This window comes from Procambarus clarkii, chromosome 44 (assembly GCF_040958095.1).
Source record: "Procambarus clarkii isolate CNS0578487 chromosome 44, FALCON_Pclarkii_2.0, whole genome shotgun sequence".
Taxonomy (NCBI): Eukaryota; Metazoa; Arthropoda; class Malacostraca; order Decapoda; family Cambaridae; genus Procambarus; species Procambarus clarkii.
This window is the reverse complement of record NC_091193.1, coordinates 6,515,456-6,530,234: the sequence shown is the minus strand read 5'-3', so window position 1 is coordinate 6,530,234 and position 14,779 is coordinate 6,515,456.

Here is a 14,779-nt window from a genome sequence, read left to right as displayed (position 1 = left end):
TGTTAGTGTGAGAAGAGCAGCTGAGAAAAGGTATGAAAATGATATAGCTAATAAAGCCAAGACCGAACTAAAGCTACTAAACAGTCACATCAGGAGGAAGACAACAGTGAAGGAACAGGTGATGAAACTTAGGGTGGGCGAGGACAGGTACACAGAGAATGACAAAGAGGTGTGTGAAGAACTCAACAAAAGGTTCCAGGAGGTCTTTACAATAGAACAGGGAGATGTCACGGCGCTAGAAGAGGTGGCAGCAAACCAGGTGACCTTGGATAGGTTCGAAATTACAAGAGATGAGGTCAAGAAGCACCTATTGGAGCTGGATGTGAGAAAAGCTGTTGGGCCGGATGGAATCTCACCATGGGTATTGAAAGAGTGTGCAGGAGCACTTTGCTTACCACTCTCCATAGTGTATAGTAGGTCACTGGAAACAGGAGACCTACCAGAAATATGGAAGACTGCTAATGTAGTACCGATATACAAAAAGGGTGACAGACAAGAGGCACTGAACTACAGGCCAGTGTCCTTAACTTGTATACCATGCAAAGTGATGGAGAAGATTGTGAGAAAAAACCTAGTAACACATCTGGAGAGAAGAGACTTCGTGACAACCCATCAACATGGGTTGAGGGAGGGTAAATCTTGCCTTACAGGCTTGATAGAATTCTACGATCAGGTGACAAAGATTAAGCAAGAAAGAGAAGGGTGGGCAGACTACATTTTTTTGGACTGTCGGAAAGCCTTTGGCACAGTACCCCATAAAAGGTTGATGCATAAGCTGGAGAAACAGGCAGGAGTAACTGGTAGGGCGCTCCAGTGGATAAGGGAGTACCTAAGCAATAGGAAGCGGAGAGTTACAGTGAGGGGTGAGACCTCAGAATGGCGTGAAGTCACCAGTGGAGTCCCACAGGGCTCTGTGCTTGGACCTATCCTGTTTCTGATATACGTAAATGATCTCCCAGAGGGTATAGACTCATTCCTCTCAATGTTTGCTGACGACGCCAAAATTATGAGAAGGATTAAGACAGAGGAGGACAGCTTGAGGCTTCAAGAAGACCTGGACAAGCTGCAGGAATGGTCGAACAATGGCTGTTAGAGTTTAACCCAAGCAAATGTAATGTAATGAAGATAGGGGTAGGAAGCAGGAGACCAGATACAAGGTACCATTTGGGAGATGAAATACTTCAAGAGTCAGAGAGAGAGAAAGACTTGGGGATTGATATCACGCCAGACCTGTCCCCTGAAGCTCATATCAAGAGGATAACAGCAGCAGCATATGCCAGTTGGCTAACATAAGAACGGCCTTTAGACACTTGTGTAAGGAATCTTTCAGAACATTATATTTACCACATATGTCAGACCAATCCTGGAGTATGCGGCTCCAGCATGGAGTCCATATCTAGTCAAGCATAAGACTAAACTTGAAAAGGTTCAAAGGTTTGCCACCAGACTAGTACCCGAGCTGAGAGGTATGAGCTACGAGGAGAGACTATGAGAATTAAACCTCACTTCGCTGGAAGACAGAAGAGTTAGGGGGGACATGATCACCACATTCAAGATTCTCAAGGGAATCGACAGGGTTGATAAAGACAGGCTGTTTAACACAAGGGGCACACACACTAGGGGACACAGGTGGAAACTGAGTGCCCAAATGAGCCACAGAGATATTAGAAAGAACTTTTTTAGTGTCAGAGTGGTTGACAAATGGAATGCATTAGGCAGTGATGTGGTGGAGGCTGACTCCATACACAGTTTCAAGTGTAGATATGATAGAGCCCAATAGGCTCAGGAATCTGTACACCTTTTGATTGACGGTTGAGAGGCGGGACCAAAGAGCCAGAGCTCAACCCCCACAAGCACAACTAGGTGAGTACACACACACACACACACACCATGGGGGCGCGCGCGCACACACACACGCACACACACTTTAAACCTGACTATAGGAGAGGACATTATTGCAACCTTAGAAAAAATTTTAGTGAGTATAATTGGACAGACTTGTTGCTAGGCAAAGAAGTGAATGAGATGTATGGCAAGTTTTGTGAAATATATGATAAAGGCACAAAAAAATTATACCAAAACAGAGAAGCAGAACTAGGAAACAGGATTGGTTCAACAGAAAGTGCGAGAGGGCCAGAGACCAAAAGACACAAAAATGGAATCAATACAGGAAGAGGCCGAACCCCCAAACATACCAGCGATACAAAGATGCGAGAAACAACTACACGGCAGTGAGGAGAGAGGCAGAAAGAAATTTTTGAAAAAGGGATTGCAGACAAATGCAAAACAGAACCAGGTCTATTCTATAAATTCATAAACAACAAATTGCAGGTAAAGGATAATATTCAGAGGTTGAAAATGGGAAATAGATTCACGGAAAATGAAAAGGAAATGTGTGAAACACTAAACGAAAAGTTCCAAAGTGTGTTTGTACAAAATGAAATCTTCAGAGAACCAGATACAATAAGAATTCCAGAGAACAACATAGAGCACATAGAGGTGTCTAGAGACGAAGTGGAAAAATGCTCAAGGAGCTAAATAAGAACAAAGCAGTTGGTCCAGATGGAGTTTCACCATGGGTTCTGAGAGAATGTGCACCTGAGCTCAGCATTCCTCTTCAACTGATTTTTCAGGCATCCCTGTATACAGGAGTTGTAGCTGATGTGTGGAAAAAGGCTAATATAGTTCCAATCTACAAAAGTGGAAGCAGGGAAGACCCCCTTAATTATAGACCGGTATCATTGACAAGTGTAATAGTCAAAATATTGGAAAAAATAATTAAATCTAAATGGATAGAACACCTGGAGAGAAATGATATAATATCAGACAGACAGTATGGTTTTCGATCTGGAAGATCCTGTGTATCGAATTTACTCAGTTTCTATGATCAAGCCACAGAGATATTACAGGAAAGAGATGGTTGGGTTGACTGCATCTATCTAAACCTAAAAAAGGCTTTCGACAGAGTTCCACATAAGAGGTTGTTCTGGAAACTAGAAAATATTGGAGGAGTGACAGGTACGCTTCTAACAATGGTGAAAAATTTTCTGATTGATAAAAAATTAGGGCAGTGATCAGAGGCAATGTATCGGACTGGAGAAATGTCACAAGTGGAGTACCACAGGGTTCAGTTCTTGCACCAGTGATGTTTATTATCTACATAAATGATTTACCAGTTGGTATACAGAATTATATGAGCATGTTTGCTGATGATGCTAAGATAATAGGAAGGATAAGAAACTTCGATGATTGTCATGTCCTTCAAGATGACCTGGACAAAATAAGTACTTGGAGCGCCACTTGGCAAATGGAATTTAATGTTAATAAATGCCATGTTATGGAATGTGGAATAGGAGAACATAGACCCCACACAACCTATATATTATGTGAGAAATCTTTAAAGAATTCTGATAAAGAAAGAGATCTAGGGGTGGTTCTAGATAGAAAACTATCACCTGAGGACCACATAAAGAATATTGTGCGAGGAGCCTATGCCACGCTTTCTAACTTCAGAATTGCTTTTAAATACATGGATGGCGATATACTAAAGAAATTGTTCACGACTTTTGTTAGACCAAAGCTAGAATATGCAGCGGTTGTGTGGTGCCCATATCTTAAGAAGCACATCAACAAACTGGAAAAGGTGCAAAGACATGCTACTAAGTGGCTCCCAGAACTGAAGGGCAAGAGCTACGAAGAGAGGTTAGAGGCATTAAATATGCCAAAACTAGAAGACAGAAGAAAAAGAGGCGATATGATCACTACATACAAAATAGTAACAGGAATTGATAAAATCGATAGGGAAGATTTCCTGAGACCTGGAACTTTAAGAACAAGAGGTTATAGATATAAACTAGCTAAACACAAATGCCGAAGAAATATAAGAAAATTCACTTTCGCAAACAGAGTGGTAGACGGTTGGAACAAGTTAGGTGAGAAGGTGGTGGAGGCCAAGATCGTCAGTAGTTTCAAAGCGTTAAATGACAAAGAGTGCTGGGAAGACGGGACACCACGAGCGTAGCTCTCATCCTGTAACTACTCTTAGGTAATTACACTTGGGTAATTACACCACACGCGCGCGCACACACACACACACACACACCTGCATGCCATGTAAAACAACGGAGAAGAATGTGGGAAGAAAATGGTAGATCATTTGGAGCAAAAGAACTTTTGTAACACATCAGCAGCAAGGCTTCAGGGACGGCAAATCATGCTTCACAGGATTAAGTGACCAGGTGACAAAAATCAGGCATAAAAGAGTGGGTACACTGCATATTTTTGTATTACCAGAAAGACCTTCACACAGTACCCATTAGGTGACTAGTGCACAAGCTGGTAATGCAGGCAGGAGTGAAAGGGAAGGTACTCGATTGGAAGAAGGAGTACTTAAGCAAAGGCCTCACTCCTCACAGTGACAGCGAGTCACTGAGGGGTGAGGCCGCAGAGTGGCCAGACGTCGCTAGTAGAACCCCGCAGGGTTACGTCCTTGGACCTATACTGTTTCTGATGTATGGAACTGATCTCCCAGAAGAAATAGACTCGTTCCTCTCAATGTTTTATGACGATGCACAAATTATGAGGAGGATTACGCCGGAGGAAGATAGCATGAGGCTACAAAGATGACCTGGACAAATTGAAGGAATGGTCCAACAAATGACTACTAAAGTTCAACCCAAGTGAATGTATGGTAATGAGAAACAGGAGGAAACAGTGGTGGAAACAGGTGGCTAGAAACAGGATACCGAATAGGGGATGAAATCCTTCATGAAACGGACAGAGAAAACGTAGGAGATGACATCATGGCAAACATGTCTCCTGAACCCCACAACAAGCGATCATCATCAGTGGCGTCCGCAAGGCTGGCTAACATCAGATCAGTCTTCAGAAACCTGTGTAATGAACAATTCAGAACCTTGTATACCTCATATGTAAGACCCATCCTGGAGTATGCGGCCCCCAGCATGGAGCCCGTACCTTGTCAAGCACAAGACGTTGGAGAAAGTTCAGAGGTATACCACTAGGCTGTGTAAACTGCTCCTCACGTCGCTGGAAGAGAGAAGTGTTCGGGAAGACATGATCACCACATACAAAATTCTAAGGGGAATTGAGAGGGTAGATAAGAACAGATTATTTAACACGGGTGGCACTCATGCAAAGGGACACACGTACAAGTTGAGTACTCAAATGAGCCTTTCTAATTAGACAAATTTGAAAGAACGTTTTCACTGTCAGAGAAGTTAATAAATGGAATGCAATATGAAGTGATGTGGTGGAGGCAAACTCTATACACTATTTCAAATTTAGACATGACGGAGCTCGAGTAGCTCAGGAACCTGTACAGCTGTAGATTGAAGTTGAGAGGCGGGACCAAAGAGCCGCAGTTCAACGTCCGCAAGCATAACTAGACGAGTACATACACAAAAATACTAACACAGAATTTTCGTAAAGGAAAAATCCTGTTTGAGCAACTTGTTAGAGTTGTATGAGAAGATTGCAACAATCAAACAGGAGAAACTCTGCTTGTTCCTAGAGTTCCAGGAAACTTTTGTTGCAGCTCCTCACAAGCGATGAATATATTGAGATATTGAGTAAAACAATAATGAGTATATTGCCCGGGCATGGAACCCCTACCTAGGAAAACTTAAAACAAAACTAGAAAATATTGCTAAGTGTGTGCAGCCTGGCTCGTTCCTCAGCTAAGGAACGGAACTATGAAGACGGAAGGGAAGATAACGTGGAAATAATTACCACCATTTTGTATCTTGGAGCAGTCGCTAAAGGCAAAGGACTCAACATAACTTTAAACTGGATCCCATCCCATGTTGGAATCCCATTAAATGAGAAAGCTGATGAAATTGCTAAATTGGCAACTTGTCATCCAGTGACAAGTTGAAAACAATTCAACCCAGCCTAGAGAACATAAAAAACATCATCACCAAAAAACTCTCACACCTCAACAAAGCCTACCTGCACCAGAGAGTAGCTGAAGGTTCGCCATCTGCAACATGGTATCTTCAGGCAACCAAATTAGAAAGGTTAAATATCCCAAAAGGAATCCACAGGGAAATAGCAGTTAGGTTATATAGACTACGTCTAGGTTACAGATGCAACTGGGAGATTGGTGAACCCCGACAGAGAGAGTGCATCTTCTGCCAAACTGTCACAGAAAAGCCATTACTTCACTATCTTCTGGAATGTGAAGCAACCAATGACCTTAGAAGAGCTTTAAGAGTTCCTGAATCTTGCAGTGGCCACCCTGAAGCCATCAACACAGCCACTCTCCTGGTCAACAAAGGTGTCCAGCAGCTGGACACCCTCAAAGACTGAAGCAGTGTCCTCCCCCGCGATAACAGCTTGACGATAAAATGCAACCTCAGAATACTGAAAAAAATTACTGAACAAAAAATTGTACCACTTACGGGCTATTCATGCCCGTGCCACCTTTTGGGTGGCTTAATCTTCATCAATCAATCTTCCTTATCACAATCGACTTGAGAATGGTCCAGGACGGACCGAAACGTCGTCGTCCCTTCACCTTCAAGTGTGTGGTTTGATCAACATACTTTAGCCCCGTTATTGTGACTCCTCGCCTGCAACAGAACACCAGGAAGCAGAGAGAGATACCACAGGACCAGGAATTAATATATCACTGTGAGAAGACAAACAGAAAAACGGTATGAAAATAATATAGCAATAAAGCCAAGACCGAACCATAGCTACTCCTAAAAGTAAAAGTAGAGATAAAAGAGAAAAGTAAAAGTATATATATATATATTATATATATATATATATATATATATATATATATATATATATATATATATATATATATATATATATCAAAACAGTGAATGTCAAAGCTGGTCAGAATTGTATTGGTACCTTTGTTAACACACATTAGTCATATGTATAAAAGAACATAACATAAACACAGTTTATGTAGCACAGACGTATATGTATGTATCTATGTATGTAGGCTAGATTAACATTTTAAAACCTCGGCAAACACCTTCTGTGGTTAAATGTTCAATAAATCACAGATCTACACATCTTACAGATCTCTAACCATGTCCACGGAAGACATAGGAAAATATATATATGCCGGTTAAATTTTCAAATAATTGGCCATGTCTGTGATAGAAATAATAATAATAATAATACAAACAGGTATTTGTGGGTAAGATGACTCATTAAACACGACTGCGTACTGCCCTCAACCCGTTCTCGCAAATTGAATAAGTCAATATTGACTTATTAAATATGTGCATACGTGACATACTTAACATAATAGATACCCTTAAAAAGATTCATAGAAAACACCGACCTTACCTAACCTTGTTAGTATCTTAAGATAAGCATCTTATTGCTTCGTAATTACAATTATTACCTATCCTATAATAGGTATAGGTTAAGTAATAATTGTAATTACAAAGCAATAAGATGCTTATCTTAAGATACTAACAAGGTTAGGTAAGGTCGGTGTTTTCTATGAATCTTTTTAGGGGTATATTATGTTTAGTATATCACGTATGCACGTAGTTAATAAGTCAATATTGACTTTACGAATTTGCGAGACTGCCCTATACCCATACTGCCCCACCCGGCGCTCACCCAACACTACTCCCCACCCCAGCTGTGTACCACCACACGCTTACTGGGGTGGCTTGCAAATAAACACCAGAAATCATGTCTAAAATCACGGAAAAATCTTAATTCACAATGATATGTTTATAACAAATTATATATTACCTGTATTACCGTCAACAAGTATAATTGGTCCGCATACCCGATGTTAGGGAAGGGGGGGGGGGAGGGATATTAGCCCTAATTTCATTAATTTTTCTCTGACCTGGCCATCCAAGGCCCAGGTCAGGGGTCCCGAGTGCCTCCAAGGCCCAGGTCAGGGGTCCCGAGTGCCTCCAAGGCCCAGGTCAGGGGTCCCGAGTGCCTCCAAGGCCCAGGTCAGGGGTCCCGAGTGCCTCCAAGGCCCAGGTCAGGGGTCCCGAGTGCCTCCAAGGCCCAGGTCAGGGGTCCCGAGTGCCTCCAAGGCCCAGGTCAGGGGTCCCGAGTGCCTCCAAGGCCCAGGTCAGGGGTCCCGAGTGCCTCCAAGGCCCAGGTCAGGGGTCCCGAGTGCCTCCAAGGCCCAGGTCAGGGGTCCCGAGTGCCTCCAAGGCCCAGGTCAGGGGTCCCGAGTGCCTCCAAGGCCCAGGTCAGGGGTCCCGAGTGCCTCCAAGGCCCAGGTCAGGGGTCCCGAGTGCCTCCAAGGCCCAGGTCAGGGGTCCCGAGTGCCTCCAAGGCCCAGGAGTCTCTGTTTTGTGAAAGTTGTCTCTTAATACATAAAAACAATTTTTATGGAAGCAATGAAATTGGAACGTACCTTTGTATTAGAAATCGTTGGTCACTGATGAGGTGTTCTTACCTGTGAAGACAGGATGGTGAATTACTCGCGAGAATTAGTCTGTTATTCGTAACATTAAATCCTCAAATAACTATACGAATGGTTATATGTTTATTAATATATACATGAACACCTCGAGGGTGAAGGCTACACTTGAGCCTCGAGGTGTATCGTACCTTTACCTGGAGGACGAGAGTGGAGTACCTGGTCCAGCGAGGCGGGACGGGAGGTGGGCGCCCCAACACCCCCTCCAACACGCTTCCATGCATAAACTTATAATTTTCAATTAGGATATGTAATGCAACATTCAAGAATGTTTCACAACGTCTTAAACACTCAACACTGGACGAGGAGCTGCAGCTGCCCTCAAGTACGTAATGTTGTAGTTTAATGTAATTAATATAATGTTGTATGTTTGTAATGTATCTTTATCATTTATCAATTCTGATAGAAATTACCTACTTAAAATTATCTGCTAGATTAAGGACCTGCCCGAAACGCTGTGCGTACTAGTGGCTTTACAAGAATGTAAATACTGTACTATCCAATGTATTCTCACAAACCCAATGTACCTTCTTGTATATATATAAATAAATAAATAAAATAAATAAATAAATAAAATAAATAAATAAATAAATAAATAAATAAATGTTGCCCCGGACAGAAACAGGCTGTTGAGGGATATTTCCTGCACAACACTGAGCACTTGCAGGTCATCTTGCTAGACATGAAACAAGTAATTAAAGTATACTTATAAAGCAAGACATGTCCAATCATAGCCACACAAGGAAACATCATAACATAATCACACGAAAAGTGCATAACAATGGCCACTTTAACGATCTTGGTAAACAAGAAACGAGGAATTAAAGTTTCTGCGCCACATAGCGCACAATAATTGTCTCGTGATAACACCAGCTTTAGTGAACATCCTGTTTCTGTAACTCACTTTGCCCGAACACACACACATTGGTTTTGTTCTTCAGTAACACTGTTGATGTCTAGATGTTCCCGTGAGTAACGTATCAATACAATACAATTTTATTTAGGTAAGGTACATACATACAATAAATATTTACAAGGATTGTTTGACTTATAGGTAGAGCTAGTACATACAATGCCTAAAGCCACTATTACGCAAAGCGTTTCGGGCATAAATGTATGTCCCTTCGGGCATAAATGTAAATGTGTGTATCACAACACAGCCTTAGCTAACTTGGCTCTGGCTTTACCCTCACAACCTTTGCTGGGGTTATAAAGTCCGCCACAATTTTGTCCTGAGCAACAAGCAAGTTCACTACAACACAGAACACACGACTGAAGGAAACTCACTGTATAATCACCTAGAAATGGTGTACACTTATTGGTGTACACATGCCAGCGCCCGCCATCACTAAGTACAGCGAACGACCTAATGAAGCACCCCGTCCTCTGACCAAGTCCATTCCATCCAGCGGTCAACCCCAAAGACCCATTCATCAATTTTAACACGTTGCTCATTCAAAACAGGAATTTTATAAAATATAAATTAATATTATTATATATTAGCATATTGTGCATATTTAGGCACTGGTTAGGTTAGGTGTTAAGGTTCTGTTGGCGAATATTTGTTTTTGACAACCCGTCCTCGACTCAAGTCCATTCCATCCAGCGGTCGACCCCACAGACGCATTCATAAATTTTAATATGCTGTTCATTCAAAACGGGAATTTTCTCAAGTATAAATTAATATTATAATATATTAGCATATTGTGCATATATAGGCATAGGTTAGGTTAGGTTAGGTGTTTAGGTTCTGTTGGCGATTATTTGTATTTGTAGTACGTGGGTGAAGCATTTATAGCGTTGTGGTTCGAACAAAATTCGTCAGTGAAGCACTTGTTCCGGATATGTTCGAACGTCAGCAGTTGTGAGTCGTGTGTAAACCGCTTTTCATTCATAAACAGTTGGGGGTTTTGGCGGGTGCATGGAATGGACTTTGGATCTTTGTTTGGAGGATGGGCTGAATGAAGTGACCCGCGGAAGTAGAGGGTTCAGAAGGTCTGCTTCTCCAGCTTCGACACAACTCGTTTATGAACCTGCTCGAAGCCTCGTGGTGTTCCATCACCAGCCCGTCCTCCAAACAAAGATCCAAAAGTGATTCCATGCACCCGCCAAAACCCCCAACTGTTTATGAATGAAAAGCGCTTTACACACGACTCACAACTGCTGACGTTCGAACATATCCGGAACAAGTGCTTCACTGACGAATTTTGTTCGAACCACAACGCTATAAATGCTTCACCCACGTACTACAAATACAAATAATCGCCAACAGAACCTAAACACCTAACCTAACCTAACCTATGCCTATATATGCACAATATGCTAATATATTATAATATTAATTTATACTTGAGAAAATTCCCGTTTTGAATGAACAGCATATTAAAATTTATGAATGCGTCTGTGGGGTCGACCGCTGGATGTAATGGACTTGAGTCGAGGACGGGTTGCATCACCAGCCCGTCCTCATAAACAAAGACCAAAGTCCATTCCATCCAGCCGCCAACTCCCCTGTTTATGAATGAAAAACAGTTGACACAGAACTTATCCTCCAACCAGTCCTCGTCTCAAGTCCATCCATCCAGTGGCCGTCTCCACAGACGCATTCATAAAATTTGAAATGCTGTTCATTCAAAACGGGAATTTTCTCAAATATAAATCTATATAAATAAAAATGGAAATGTTCGTTTGTTCAAAATCGCTAAATCTCCGAAAGTTCTTCACCGATTGCATTGAAATTTTCACACAACGTTCCATTCGCATCCGAGCGGGTTTTTATATACATACTATATAGATGTCACGTCTGGGGCGGGAAAACACATGCGTTTTTTAAAAAACTGTGTTTTTCATATGAGGGAAATCTTCGAAACCGCTTTACCGATTGCTTTGAAACTTTGACATAGCGTTGCATATGAAGAGGCGCGTGTTTATATATACCTACTATATACATGCCTCACTTGTGATAGGAAGCAACATATTTGTTTAGAAAAACAGCGCCATCTGTTGGATGTAGGAGAAACTCACGCTGTAATCTCCGAACGTTCTTCGCCAATTGATTTGAAATGAACAAATCCACAAGGACCGTGACGAGGATTCGAACCTGCGTCCGGGAGCATCCCAGACACTGCCTTAATCGACTGAGCTACGACAGGGTTGTACTACTAGCTACTACAAGGGTTGAAACCGAAGTTCTACTGAACTTACTGGATCCCGTAGCCTCTCCGAGGCACAAACCAGGCTTTTACACAACCCCCCCCCCCCTGCACCCGAGCTATGTCAATAGGCCGTTCTCCCTCTTCGCCCTTACATCATCACACACAGGGATCACACTAACGTGATGCATCAAATGAACAAATCCACAAGGGTCGTGACGAGGATTCAAATCCTCGTCACGGCCCTTGTGGATTTGTTCATTTGATGCATCACGTTAGTGTGATCTCTGTGTGTAAACTAAAATATTCGCAATAAATTAGTATGTCGCATATGCACTTATTTAATAAGTCAATATTGACTATACGAAAATGCGAGAACGGGTTGGTGTGTGTGCGCGCGCATAAGAACATAAGAACAAAGGCAACTGCAGAAGGCCTATTGGCCCATACGAAGCAGCTCCTATTTATAACCACCCAATCCCACTCATATACATGTCCAACCCATGCTTGAAACAATCGAGGGACCCCACCTCCACAATGTTACGCGGCAATTGGTTCCACAAATCAACAACCCTGTTACTGAACCAGTATTTACCCAAGTCTTTCCTAAATCTAAACTTATCCAATTTATACCCATTGTTTCGTGTTCTGTCTTGTGTTGATACTTTTAATACCCTATTAATATTCCCTTTGTTATGTCCATTCACCCACTTGTAAACCTCTATCATGTCACCCCTAACTCTTCGCCTTTCCAGTGAATGCAACTTAAGCTTTGTTAATCTTTCTTCATATGAATGATTTCTAATTTGGGGAATTAACTTAGTCATCCTACGCTGGACACGTTCAAGTGAATTTATATCCATTCTATAATATGGCGACCAAAACTGAACTGCAAAATCTAAATGGGGCCTAACTAGAGCAAGATATAGCTTGAGAACCACACCAGGTGTCTTGTTACTAATGCTGCGATTAATAAATCCAAGTGTCCGATTTGCCTTATTACGAACATTTATGCATTGATCCTTTTGTTTTAAATTCTTACTAATCATAACTCCCAGATCCCTTTCGCAATCCGACTTCGCAATCTCAACACCATCTAGCTCGTATCTTGTAACTCTATCATCATTACCTAACCTCAGAACTTTACATTTATCAGCATTAAACTGCATCTGCCAATCCTTTGACCATTTCAAAACCCTATCTAGATCAACTTGAAGTGATAGTGAGTCCTCCTCCGAATTAATTTCCCTACCGATTTTCGTATCATCGGCAAATTTGCAAATGTTGCTACTCAAACCTGAATCTAAATCATTTATATATATTATAAACAACAGAGGTCCCAGGACAGAGCCTTGAGGCACTCCACTTACAACATTTTCCCACTCTGACTTGACTCCATTTATACTAACTCTCTGTTTCCTTTGGTATAGCCATGCCCTAATCCAGTTTAATATAGCACCCCCAATACCATGAGCCTCTATCTTTTTAATCAATCTTTCATGTGGCACTGTATCAAAAGCTTTGCTAAAGTCAAGGTACACATCATCACAATCCTTACCACTATCAACTGCCTCAACTATGCTAGAATAAAAAGATAACAAATTTGTTAAACATGAATGGCCATTTACAAAACCATGCTGCGACTCAATTATTAATTTATGTTTTTCAAGATGAAGACGAATTTTATTTGCTATTATAGATTCGAGTAACTTTCCCACAATAGACGTTAGGCTAATTGGTCGATAGTTAGACGCAAGTGTTCTATCTCCTTTCTTAAAAACTGGTATCACATTAGCAACTTTCCAAAACTCTGGCACTCTGCCTGACTCTATTGATTTATTAAATATGGTTGACAGTGGGTCACAAAGCTCCTCTTTGCATTCTTTAAGCACCCTGGCAAACACTTCATCCGGCCCTGGGGATTTGTTTGGTTTGAGTTTTACTATTTGTTTAAGAACATCCTCCCTGGTAACTGCTAAACTCGTCAACCTGTCCTCGTCCCCACACACATAGACTTGTTTGGCTGAAGGCATATTGTTAAGTTCCTCTTTAGTAAATACAGATACAAAATATTTATTAAAAATACTACTCATCTCTTCATCACTATCTGTTATTTGACCTGTCTCAGTTTTTAATGGACCTATCCTTTCCCTAGTCTTAGTACGATATAACTGAAAAAAACCCTTTAGGATTTGTCTTTGCTTGCCCTGCTATGCGAACTTCATAGTTTCTTTTTGCTTTCCTTATCTCTTTTTTAACATTTCTAACCAGTTGTACGAATTCCTGTTCTAAAGTGACCTCCCCATTTTTAATCCTTTTGTACCAAGCTCTCTTTTTACCTATAAGGTTCTTCAAATTCTTTGTTATCCACTTTGGGTCATTAGTATTCGATCTATTCAATTTGTATGGTATACTACGTTCCTGTGCTTTGTTTAGAATATTCTTAAATAAGTTATATATTGAATCCACATCGAAATCCCAATTTACGTCACCTATCGCTGGGTTCATGTCTCGCTCCAAGATCGGCCCCCACCCCATACCCAAGACTTTCCAATCAATTTGACCCAAAGAATTTCTTAGGCTATTAAAATCAGCTTTTCGAAAATCTGGCACTTTAACAGAATTTTCTCCTACAGGTCTATTCCATTCTATGCTAAATCTGATTTCTTTGTGATCACTGTTCCCTAGCTCACTCCCTATTTCGATGTCATTAATTTGTGTTTCCCTGTTAGTTAACACTAAATCTAAAATATTATTTTCCCGTGTTGGTTCCTTAATGTGTTGCGTAAGAAAGCAATCGTCAATTAATTCTAGAAAATCTTCTGCTTCAATATTCCCTGTTTTGTTCAACCAGTTTATTCCACTAAAATTAAAGTCACCCATGACGTAAATACTGTTAGATCTAGATGCCCTAGATATTTCATCCCATAGATGCTTTGCTTCCATTCTGTCTAAATTTGGTGGCCTATATATAACTCCTATTATAATATTATTTGCTTTTTCGTATAATTCTATCCAAATAGTTTCCGAGTGTGGCTCAGTTTTGATTCCCTCTTTGAGACTACATTTCAAATTGTCCCTAACATATATGGCTACTCCCCCTCCTCGTCTAATATATCTATCTGTGTGAAATAGTTTAAATCCATTTATTTGATATTCAGCTAATAGTTCTCTATTTTCT